The following is a 12,703-nucleotide window of genomic DNA, read 5'->3' as shown; positions in this document are numbered from 1 at the left end:
ATGCACAACCTTTCCTGCATCCACCAGGTGGGTCACCTGGTCATAAAAGGAGATCAAACACAACCTACCCCTCCTAAACCCATGCTGGCTGGGTCTGATACCCTGACCATTCTGAAAGTCCTACATGATGAAACTCAATATAAACTGCTCCAACAGAATATATTCTAAAGCGAAGTCAGTATGGGTAGCAGTATTTTGAGTGGTTGAAAATAAAAAAGATGCTGAAGCTATGACTGTATTTTTACTTCCTTAACTTTGTCTTGCTTAAAGCTCTTCTCATTTTCATTTACTGTCATGGTACTTTGGACCTTTGTGAAACCACTAATTTAAGTGACAGACACAGAAGCCCAAGCTAGAAGATCCGGAGGCAAGATCAGGGCACAAGGTGGTTCATAAACAAAAGTAAGAAAATCAGGTACCTCTTGGGCCTGTGAGATTTGCAGTTACCAGTTTCTCATCTGGAGAAAAGAGTAAGTCTTAAGCTTTCAGTAAATAAGGCTAACAGAATGGGTCCTTGCAAAATGTATAGACCATAATTATGAAAACTGTCCTTCATCACAAGGAGTTAACTATTTATTCCAGATATGCTGCAGTTGAATGTGAGTGCTGGACATTGTGGCTATGATCCTTCAGCAGCCACTGTGCTCTCAGCTTCACAAGCCCACCCTCATTCCCCAGGTTTTCCAGCTGCAGGAGTGCCTGCTCAGTGCTGACACAAGTGTTTATACAGCCACAGAATGGATTGGATTGATGAACTAATTTATCCTAAATTATCTCTGAAAAAAAAGTTTGAGCTCTTTTACAGCTGGATCAATTCCCCAGTTCACCATATAAACAGCTGGATGCAACTGTGGGTAGCAGCAAACACAGAAGGCAGATTGATGATGGGAAAAATTGCCTGGCAATAGGGTGGATATACGCTGATGCAGCCGTGTCACCAAACTTGAATCTCAACCTAGAAAAGAGAAATGCTGCTTAGGAAATACAGGATAAAAGCAAAAATCTTTGACAGAAAATCAGATATATCATGCCATTTATAAATTTGGTTATCTTGACTAACTTGTAAGATTGCAACATTTTCTGAAAAATTTAAAGCAATTAAGGATTAAGTTGGTTTTGGTCATCAATCATGAGTACTACTGTGTTGTTTATCAGGAAATAATGGCTACTCAACATCATTCAGTAAATGCAAATTTAATATAAAAGAAAATGGCATTTAAATTAAGGAACATTAGGACATAAATATTTATCTTACTATTTTTATTTGATGAATAATGCTACACACAGAAACTGCATTTGAAAAGGGGAAAAAAAGGACATAAAACCTTCAATGAGGGAGTTTATGGTACTGAAGTAGTAATGTGATAATTACCCATGCATAACCACTCAATTATAAATATGGAAATGCTTAATTAATTAATAGATTAAATTAATCATGACACAGAAAGATATCAAAGGGTACATTGCAGCATTTAGCTAGAACTTTGTGGTTTGTGTACAGCGGCTGTGATCCTAAAAAAGTTTAAGGTCAAATTATAACTAATAACACCAGAACTTCTTATCAGAATCCTCTGATTTAGAACTACTACTTTAGAAATACTACTGAGGGATTTCTTCTCTCACACACACACTTGAGATGCTTTACGCTGGTTTTGAAGGGAGATGAGACCTTGGCTTTTGCAGATTAGTTAAGCCCATATGAAACACTTTTTGTCTTTTTCCATGCTCCTAACTGTGGGAATACTTTATTCCTCAAGGTCTTCAAGAAGAGAGAAGTTTGAGTAAAACACTATGTATCATCTGTACTTTGTGATGTTTTCTGCAGGCAAATGAAGAGCATGCTAGGTATATGATATATAAATATTATTTAAATTTTTCTTACAATTAAAGTGAAACTGAATTCTACACTCAAAACATCTGCAAATACACATTTACCTCTTGAAATCAATCACTGTGGCTCTACATTACCCTCATATTTATCTCTGCCACTGTTCCAACTCATGATTTTGTTGCAATGAATATTTGTGGAAACTAGCAGTTTTAAACAAGCATTAGGAAAACTGACAAAATTTAATCTTGTGTCTGTACTTCTGTGCTTGTCCTGACCATCAGATTCTGGGCACAGTATTGATCCATACCATATGACGTGTCTAAACTAAGAGTTTCCCTATCAAGAACTATCAGAGGAAACCGAAACAGAGGCTGCAGTAACAAATGCCACTGCAGCCTTTTCTGGTGAAAAGCACTAGATGATGTCATATGTTGTGTTTGGTTTGGACAGTGGTGCTCAAGCAGAAGTTATGTAAGATAGGTTCTCTAAGGTGAACAGTAGCTCAGTAAAGGCAAGACTGAGGCGAGAAAATTGAGGCTGGAGAAACAGATTGAGAGGGAGCAATATTGCTTTCATTTATCTAATCGTTAAATATCATGCTGTAGTTACCATCAGGATCTACTGGCACTTACAACAGAGGCATGATTCTAGACTTCCAGCTGGTGTTTGAATTGCTATACAAGTGCTCCAGTCAGGTTTTTATCTCATGCAGTTAGTTTGTGATACAGTTCCACTGTTTCACATGAGGGTTTTTTCCATACATTGTACAGCTTCATTGTACAAATTATACCATGCATTTAACATGGTCTGTCATATAGTTTGTCATATTATGTTGTCACACATAACACAAATCAGTAGTAGAATACCAGGATATTAGAAATTCATCAGTATCTTTCACTAAAGCTCACACAGAACTGCACCATATTTTAGTACTATTAAGAAGATGAAGATGTCCAAATGAGAAACAGACAAAAGTCTGACAGTGCCCAGTTGTATTTTCATGGAATTTATAGATTTACCTATGAGGTATAGAAAGTTGAAATTATGTATGAGAAAAAATCACTTCATCCTTCATATTCTGTATTACCCATTGGTCAGCAGAAATGCTTTAAATTATATTCTTTCTTAATAAAATAGAAGAAGGTCAGTACATGGAGCTTTATGATTCACACTGTGAATTTTGAAACTCCCATCCTTTTTAAACCATATTCCAATGCTGTGATTCTTCATGAAAAAATATGTAAAAAATAGAAAGTGTCTTTATAAAAAGTGTGTCTGTTTATAAATAATGAATTAAGGAAAATGAAGTTCCTATAGATCAGGTTGTATTTGTATTACTGAGATTTATATTAATTGCAAGTATTCCATATTGTCTAACTAGTCTTCACTATTACAGTAAGTAAACAACTCAAAGACATAAATATTTAAACTTAATATAAAAAAGGCTTGTGTAATTTTTTAAGCTGTCAAAAAATTCAGAAGCCTAAATCTTGGGTTTGAGATTTCTTTTCCTTGATCTACGGCAAGATTTATGCAAGTAATTGAGTAATTAATATGTCAAAATAAGTCACATAATTTCATTGCTTATCATAGCAATAGATGAATTTCAGAAAAAATGACGCTGCTAGTTAAAGTCAGAAATTGTTTGTAGTAGGAATGGTTGCAGCAACCATTGTTATGACAGCAATATTTTTAACTAGCTCATTTAATATCACTTAAAGGCTTGCTAACACTGAAATTTTCAATTTATTTTATGCTAATAGTCTGCTACTCTCATTCAAACCCTGCTGGGCCACTAAAAAAGGGCCGGGATATGCATAATTGTGAATCTGCCAAAAGACTCTTTCCAAAGAAAGAAGGGTAAATGTGTTTGAGTAAATGTACACATTTAAAGCCGGAAAAGAAAGGTAAAGGGTAACAATTGTGATATCATTGTGGCTTTTTTTTGCCTACATGCAGCTTCAGTGTCAGTTTCCAGGCATTATTACTGCAGTATTTGCTAAATAGGATTCAATGGTTGTAATATGGGATACCTGCAGGTCTAAGCTTCATTTTAATTACTTACGAAAAGAAAAAGTCACAAAAACATGCACATTCCCATGCTTTGCAGTAAGTGGATGCCAGTTATTAAAAAAAAAACCAAAACTTCCAGTCTCTTTCTTCAAATAATTTCCCTAAATAAGTTCTACCAACAAGAAATTTTTTTCAGTAAAAATAACACTGCATTTGCAACATTTCCTTGTATACATAGCTTGTAATACATGAAATTAACTGAATCCATGAGCAGTATTTAGAAAAATTAGGATATTACATAAAAAGATACAAACTATGCATGCAGTGAAAACAAAAACCAAGCAGACTGTGGATATTGATTTAAAATTTTCTGTTGCTAATGTGTAAGATAGAAATTATAGCAAAAATGAGGACTAAAATCTCATATTTAAAGAAGTCAGTAATATGAAAAAACATACCATAAAACAAAAGAAAGTATAATTTTTAAAATTTATTTTTAAATATTTTCAAAATTTTAGCTATTGGGAATCATATAAATAATTGGACTACAAATTTGTATGCAAAATAGACCTTCATTTATTCATATTCATGAGAAATAACCAAAGAAATGAAAATGTATACTTGTTCTTGTATTGAGTTTCGATGTCATGTCAAAGCTGGAAACAAATAATCATTTTCTTTATTAGAAAAGATGAGTATCAAAAAATACATTTTCTTTGGTTCTTCTCTTATCTGGATTGTACTGGATACTCTTAATGGCATAAATGGATATGACTTATATGAGATGCTTGCCATTCTACAGTTATTTAAGTGTGCCATTATAACTCTGAAATTAGCTGAAGCAATCATATAAATCATACAGAATATAACATTGTGATATGCATGTTATGCTGTATGGTTATTAGCTTGGAAGCAGGGCCAATGACCATTTGCATGGTAATGAAGTATTCTTTCATAAAGGTGTCAAAAACAATCTGAGAGGCTAATGAAATTTTATGCAAACCACCTGCTGGTCACCTTCACTTCAATTAAATGCCTTTTGGGGAAATGGAAGAATCTTTCTTATTAAACACAAATTAGAATGCAGATAAACACAAAGTAAGCAATATGTACCAAATGCAATGTGTAGGAATAAGACCGCGTGTGCTGTATAGAAGATTAACCATGATTGCTCTATAACAAGAACCATGTTTTGTTATTTTTTTAATATTCAAAGGAAAGTAGAGGCAATCCTGTGTGACTTCTGCCAGTAATATTGCTATGAAAATGCCTGCATTCAGAAATATAATTCCTTCATCCTTCTGGATTCTGCACTTTAGACAGGAATTTTGCTTTCTGTAAATGGGTCAGTTTCAGATCATATGAAATTTTAAAGGACAGAAAAAGAAAGAACAACAGAACAAACATACAAGCAAATGACAACAAAAATATTGAGAATTCAGCTTTTACCCTATAAAGAAGAGAGCTAGAGCATTCTAGGAGACAGACACTCAGGACTGCAACATTTCATCAAACCCCATAGGCAAAGAAAAATATTGTGTACTTACTGTGGTTTTTTTAGACATATTTATATTTTAGGTAGGCAGAAACATTAATAATTCCCCACTATCATATAGTATCAGCATGAGTCAATTTTCACACAATAAAATTTTATGCAGGTATCTAAATTTTCTCCATATATTAACAGTGGAAAACTGGGCAACATCACACAATAAGGGTTCTTAAGATCTTGTGAGTTAAAAGATAAAGCACTTGGGAAGAAAGGAGTAAATAAATGATCACTTTTCAGACACATCACAGAGGGATCTTTGCCTGGGCTTTTGCTGTTCACCATATTGAAAAATAATACATAGAAGGGGGTAATTAGTAAGATGACAAAGTTTCCTGGTGATTCAATACTCCTGAAGACAATAAAAACAGCTGACATAGCTACAGGCGCTATCATGATATCAAGAAATTATGTGATAAAATGGTAGATGATATTCAGGAATGATAACTTCAAAGTTATGCACATGATGAAAAACAGTCCTAAATATATGCACTGGGTGATATGCTTTAAGATGCATAATTTAAATAAGAAAGAGATATGAAAATAATTGTGAACAGCATTAATCCCAAAATAGACAAAATGAAAGAATTATTCTAAAAGAATAGATAATGAAACACTATGCATCATTACAAAACTGCATAAATCTATACTGTGTCTTGACTGCTGAGTGAGAACTTGGACCACACCACTCAAAAAAGTTACTGAGGAAACAGTTGCATTTTTCCTGAGTAAATAAAAGTAGACCTCAACTTTCAAAAGAAGCAGTGAAGGGAAAACAACTACACATGAGGTATGCAGAAACTGAATCATTATCTAATATTTGGATAATAAAAGCACTAAAACTAAAGCAAAGAAATCACTATGTAGAACTTAAATTCTTGTTCCACACTGCAATCAGACTATGGAAGAGAATTATAGCTGAAGGAAGTAGTTAACATCAAATTATAAATAGATACAAAAAGCAATTAAACACGGTAATGAAGAAGTTTTAAACAAAAAGATAATATCAATATCTTGAGAAGCTTCTAAGCCACAGTGCTGAAAGACGGGTAAGCATTACTGTATGTTTTATATTTCTTTCTTGAGGAATGCTATCAGCTACTGTCATAAAGTAGATAATAGTCTTTCCTGACCTAGAATTACTTATTTAGGATTCTTTAAACTAGCAATTCATACACCCTTGAGAAGGGATTTTATATATTCTCACAGGGAAGCAATTGTGAAAGAAAGAAAGAAAACAAAAGGCCCCAAAGTTATAGGATCATGGAAAAACATTTTTCTTCTTTTTGCCATTTACATTAATGTGCTGGCCATTTCAAAGTTGTATCCTCTAATAGTCTTTTTAAGTACTTTTGAAGGTTAGCATCAATTACTACTATGTTATTGTCTATTTATATTTAGGGGAAAACCCCAGATATTTAAGTCTTAAATAGCAAAGTACTATTACATTTAGAGAAGCATTTGAATAAGAACATCTTCCATGTTCCAGCTACACATTTATGAGCACAAAATAAGTAGGTTATTCACTTGGTTTGCATGTGTGCTTAAATTCCTATCTTAGAAATAGTTTTACTTTTAGTGAACAGATGTGTATCTGAAACTTGTGTGTGTGATTTGGCAATTGATAACATTTTCATATTTGTTCTTTACAGCTTTCTAAGTAGTTTGAAAATATCCCGCTATGAATTTGGAAGACTTTACAGTAGACTTTTCAAGTTATTTTATTTTCTCACCTGCTTGAATACATGAAAAGATACAAAACATCCCTTAGAATCTGAGGGGCAGTTTAATAAACGTACCCTTTAATCTAAGGATTCTAGTAATGATATGAGGCATGAAAAAAAGATTAAAATAAACAACAATTTATAAATATACCATATATAAGCACAAAATAAATCCTCACATGTTTTTTAAGACATAATTAGAACTAACATAGAATCAAAAAGTTTCAGCTTGTAAAATAAAATTATTTTTACCTAGAAGCACATTCAGTGCTCCTTGAATGGGGAGACAAAGGAGAAGAGGATCCTTTCTTATAAAAATTTAAAAGGTTGGAACTACATTAAAAAAATATTTGGCTTTTCAAGATTTAAGTAGAAGTTTGGCTCTACTGGATTTAGCAAATTAACATAATTTGAGATTTTGTCCAGAGTTCAAGGTAAGGTTATCCTCAACTTAAAAAGTGTGTTATAGTTTATGGAAGAAGAAAACAAACAAGACAAATTTTCTCTCTAGCCTTCTTACAGCTTCAGAAGCATGTAAAGAGGAATGCTTAAATCCCCTTTCCCGTTTCTTAAAGAAGTTGTGTGACAATAATACAGATTCCAAAAAACCCTAAATGGCTTATTTAATCAGATAAAAATTTATCAAATTGGTTAAAATATAATTTCCACCATTTATTTATTTATTTATTAAGTTTCTTCCAAGTAATCATTTAATATGATCAAATGCAATGTCCAGAGAGCAGGTTTTGGATCATTTCCTAAATTCAGGTCTTATCCGGGACCAAAATATTGATAGTAAATAAAGAGGATTTTCTCCACAATTTTCCTTATCCTGTTTACCTCTGCTCAGCAGCTGCTCATTCATGTGGCCAGTGCCTGCTTCCAAGGATAACTGATGTGCACATAGACCAGCTAGGACACCAGAATCTAGATTCCTTTTTAAAAAATATTGTCTCACAGGCTTGTAAAAGTTTCATGTCTTTGTGACCTTACATCTAAATTGTTGCAAATCAAACTGGATTGATGCAAAGACCACGAATTTAATTCACTCTATTTGCCCACTCTGAAAACTTTGTCATGATCATATTGTGATAGTAGAAATATTTTCAGAAAATTTATCTAAGCTATAGGCTAAAACAGAATGGAAACTTTCCTCTCAAGTGTGAATAACATTGACCAGAAATTAGAGAAATCTCTGTTCCCATGGTATAATAGGTAGTATGCTTGCTCTGTAGAATGAATTATGCTGTTCCTGTCTACATTTATCAAGGCATTGTAGATGCTGTTTTAAGCAAAGTAGAAAGTGCAAAATAACTCACTGGACTTCCTGTTAAAAAAAAAAAAACAACAACAAAAAAAACCCCAAAAAAAACCTACTGCATTTATATTCACCTGATGCACAGCAGCACATCTCTCCATTTCATCTGCAAAAAGATGTAAATCCAAGGCAATAGAAAGTGATAAGGAGATGCTGGGATTGCCAACATTATGAACCTACTGAAAATTACATTAACATATAAAGATAGGTGATGAGGAATATTAATGGATTTACAAAAAAATAATGCCCCAGTATTATTCCTTAGTTTAACAGCTCTGACAGGAGTGAGAAAAGACAATCCATTAAAACCTGATCACAAATATAAAATAACATTTATCTATAAGCTTCTCTATATCCCAAATTTTATTGAAAACAAGCCTAATTATCACTGTAAAACTTTTATTCCCTAGAGGTTACTCAGAGGTATGTGTTTATTGAACACAGGCATGCTCCAGAAATCCTACTCTTTTCAAAAGAACAACAAAATCAAATTATGTTGTGGTTCAGTGAGTGTAGAAACTTGAGTAATGTTTAACATCTGTTTACCACTTGTCTTTTCCAAGACAAGTTTCAGAGCTTGTTGGGTTTGTTCTGAAAACTCTCAAAACAGCATGAGACACTCAGTCTTGAGTTTATCAACTGGATTCTCTGCTCTCTCTCTTTTTTTTTTTATTTTAGCATCACTGTAACTCTTGTGATTTTAAGGGGGTTGGGTAGGAATTGAAAAACTTGCAGACCAAACCTACCCTGCACAAGTTTCCATTTTTGTTCCCTTTCTTCTTCGTATGTGTTGCATTACCCTAGGTGAGATGGGAGATTTCCTTCTCTTATATGTAAAGAACTAACAGAGTATTCTAAAGATTTTACTCTCTGAGCACAAAAAAACCTGGAAAATACATTATCACAAAAATACATTAACAGCTTTCTATCAAAAGTAGAGAAAAGAAGCTAAGTAGTTTATCAGTGGGTATTTAGATGCTTACTTCCCACTGTTGTTTCAATATTGGTATAATTTTAAATCTGAAATTAGAAGGGAATTCCGATTACCTAAGGTTCAGAGCAGTCCCTTGTCTCAATATTATAGTCAATATTACAGTTTCATTAACTAGAATGATGAGTGCAGAAAATATCTTTGATGGAAATAATTAAGGAACACAATAGAAACATTTAACTTCCTCATAAACATAAGTTTGAAAAATCAGGGCTAGGCTACTAAAATACTTTTTAGAATACAGAGAGAATAGAAATATATATAAAAACATGTAAAAGCGGTTCTAAAACGTTTTTTTCCTCCACTGGATTCACCTCATAAATATATATCTTAGATCTTTAAGAAACAACAATACATCTTGGGCTTAGTTGAGTCAGATTTTCATCCTGTGATCCTACCTATGTGATGCTGCTCCTCTCAGTACCAAGCGCTAACCAATGCTCTAAGCCTAAAACATTGCTGCTGATGATATCACCATTAATCAGGAATGATTCACTTATCCTGGCTCGTCCACCCACACAACACCATTGATCAAACTGAGAAGGTTAGACACACAGCAGATGAAAAGAAGTATTGTTCCCACTTCATTAGACAGACACATTATCTGCTGTAGCAATAAGCAGTATCACTGACACCTTCACAAGGTAACATTCTGTGTCCTCACAAAAGCATGGGAGTTTAATGTGGTGGGTAGTTATTGTTTCCAAGGAAAATAATAGACATCCAGTTGCTACAAGCTGGTGTGACCCCGGCTTGTGAAACCACACGCTGCTTATTGTCTGGGAGGATGATGCATGTCACTACTAAGCACTCAATTTCTGGTTCACAAAGGAAGGATCTTAGCGTGTAATTCACATACTAGAAAATTACATGTTAAAAGCTTGGCTGGCAGCACTGCCCTTTTTGATCATTAATTAATTGCCGTGGCTTTCTTTAATGAAGGCTTCCCACCTGCTTTTTGTTTCTTTTTTTTTTTTTTTTTTACTGCAAAGCAAGAAAATCAGCTTTTTTTCTTTCAATTTTAAGAAGCAAAACCTAATCTGCAAGTTAATGTTAAACTAGGCCTCTATATTTGTACTTGTACAGGGAATGAAAAGGGAACAACCTTTTATCTGCCAGACAGTTTAAGCAGTTCACGCAGTTTAATGCCTGATTATGCCACGTTGAAAATCTTAAATTGCGTGTAAGTAGTGACATACAGGAGGGCTGCTACCTTTGTATGGAATCAGTGGGGCTGTGTAGAAGGACCATTTCTTACCATGTAGATGAAAAACATATACTCTATATTACTGCTGCTCAAAGGGCAGTATTTTATTAAATGCAACAGACCCAATCCTGCAATTACTTTGACACTTTGACAAAAAAAAAAAAAAAAAAAGTATTTAGGAAACATCAATGATAGAGGTCCTCAAGGAGCAGGTAACTATTCCAGCTCCTCAACACTTACAGTTTCTTCCAATTCATATAGGTATAACTATGCTATGCTGTACTCAAACCATCCTAGACAATGGAAGAGATATTAGGATACATTTAAAATGCTGTCAAACTTGGAGGTCAGTGCAGCTGATCTGATTTGCACTGATGATCAAATCCTGAAAATTTAGAGGTTCAGTCTATGTGGAAAAATATTGGTTTGTGCTCATGTATTTAAAATTTGCATGTATATAAAAGATAATGATTTCAATTTGACAGGCAGATTTTATTCTGTAAATTTGTAACTTTATTTTCAACCAATATGTTCATTTTCTACCCATAAACTTTTGGTAAGTTCTCATCATAGCAAGAAATATAATAGACACATATACAATGACATGTGAAAAGCTTCAGTATTGAACAATATCTTGCTCTGAACAGCAGTATAGACTATTGGGAGAAAACAATAAATGTTCATTAAGTTCTTAGCTATTTGTAATATTATTTTAAAGATGAGAAAAAAATTATGCACATTACAAAATAATTATCAGCCATGAGATCAAAATTGGCCTGTTTGTGAAAACTAATCAAGGCATTCTCCTACTCTTTGTTCTGTGAAGGCATCAGGAAAAAAAAATAAAAGTGGGATATAATGTATTACAGTTTAAAAAGGATTCTGTTGTGTTGCCACAGAGGCACTCCCCAGACTCTCTGGCACCTTCATAAAATGTGGCAAAAACATCTGAATGGTACCTTTAACATGAAAGGACCCTGTGAACTGGAGTGCAGACGACAGAAACACACACATAGACCTGTGCTCAGAGAAAATGTTATCTGGAAAATTCCTTGAGCCACAGGAAAGTCAGTCCAAGCCAGTGATTCAGTCACTCATTGTGCAAAATTACTGGAACTACTTTTCTGCTGTTTCTTTTGAAGTCTTTGAGTCACTGTCCAAATATGTAAGGATTAAGGAGACCACAAAAATGAGTAATTTCTCTACAACTGATTGATGACTTGTTGACATTTAGGTCTACAATATGCACTAGTATTCTTTTCTTTTTCAACAATGCCAGTAAAATAAAATGCAATATTTCTTTAAAATTTCATTGTCATCTTTCTGGCATACATTCATTTTTCTTAAACAATTGATTCAATTTTTTAAACATTAATCTTACTTTTTATTAAGTATATATTTATTATTATAATAAAACACACAGCAGTCTGACATTTCCCAGGAAAGGAGAAATAAGATTTTCTTTCTTATTAAGTCAGTTTACATTTGGAGAATTTTTTTTTTTGGGGGGAGGAGAAGTTGCCTATGTTTTTGTGATGTGGAGAAAAGGAGAAGAGAGAGTTGAGTGGAGAAATGTTTACATCTCTTAGAGTCCCATATGGGCTTCTATATCACTGTAGATGATAAATCTAGAAGATCTGTAAATATTGTGAAGTACTTTTTTCCCTTTTTTCATCTCTATGGGGTAGCTAAATCTTTAACATGTAGAAATTATGTGCATTTTACCACAAGGAAAGAAGCATTAGACTTTGAGTACTCACAGAAAAAGAATTCAAAAGCCATGACACAGAGGAAGAATTGTCATGTTAATGATAATGGATTAGAAATTTTATAATGTGTCTGTGAGTGGTGGAGTGGAATTTTAGGACTGACAAGCACCAAGTTATCTCTGCAAGACAAGTCTTTAAGCCAAATAAATTCCTTTTATGACTTTACTAATATTTCTGGAGGCATATCAACAGTGAATGTGATCCTCTTTATGTAGGTATCAAGAGACGTGTCCTGATCATGCAAGAGACAGAAACATACTATACTGACCTTACATTTGGAATTTGCTGATCACTTTTTATC

At 33.6% G+C, this 12,703-nt stretch overlaps 1 non-coding gene across 1 annotated transcript; it reads left to right on the top strand.

The window, feature by feature from the left end:
• Window positions 1–742: 742 nt before the first annotated feature.
• On the top strand, window positions 743–815 carry LOC146768375 (small nucleolar RNA SNORD36). The gene has a single exon (XR_014953473.1). It is a non-coding gene; the product is annotated as a small nucleolar RNA SNORD36 (small nucleolar RNA).
• Window positions 816–12,703: the final 11,888 nt, after the last annotated feature.

The sequence above is a fragment of the Lonchura striata genome, chromosome 2 (assembly GCF_050655825.1).
Source record: "Lonchura striata isolate lonStrDom1 chromosome 2, ASM5065582v1, whole genome shotgun sequence".
Taxonomy (NCBI): Eukaryota; Metazoa; Chordata; class Aves; order Passeriformes; family Estrildidae; genus Lonchura; species Lonchura striata.
The sequence above is the reverse complement of the archived record's forward strand: the minus strand, read 5'-3'. Positions and strand labels throughout refer to the sequence as shown.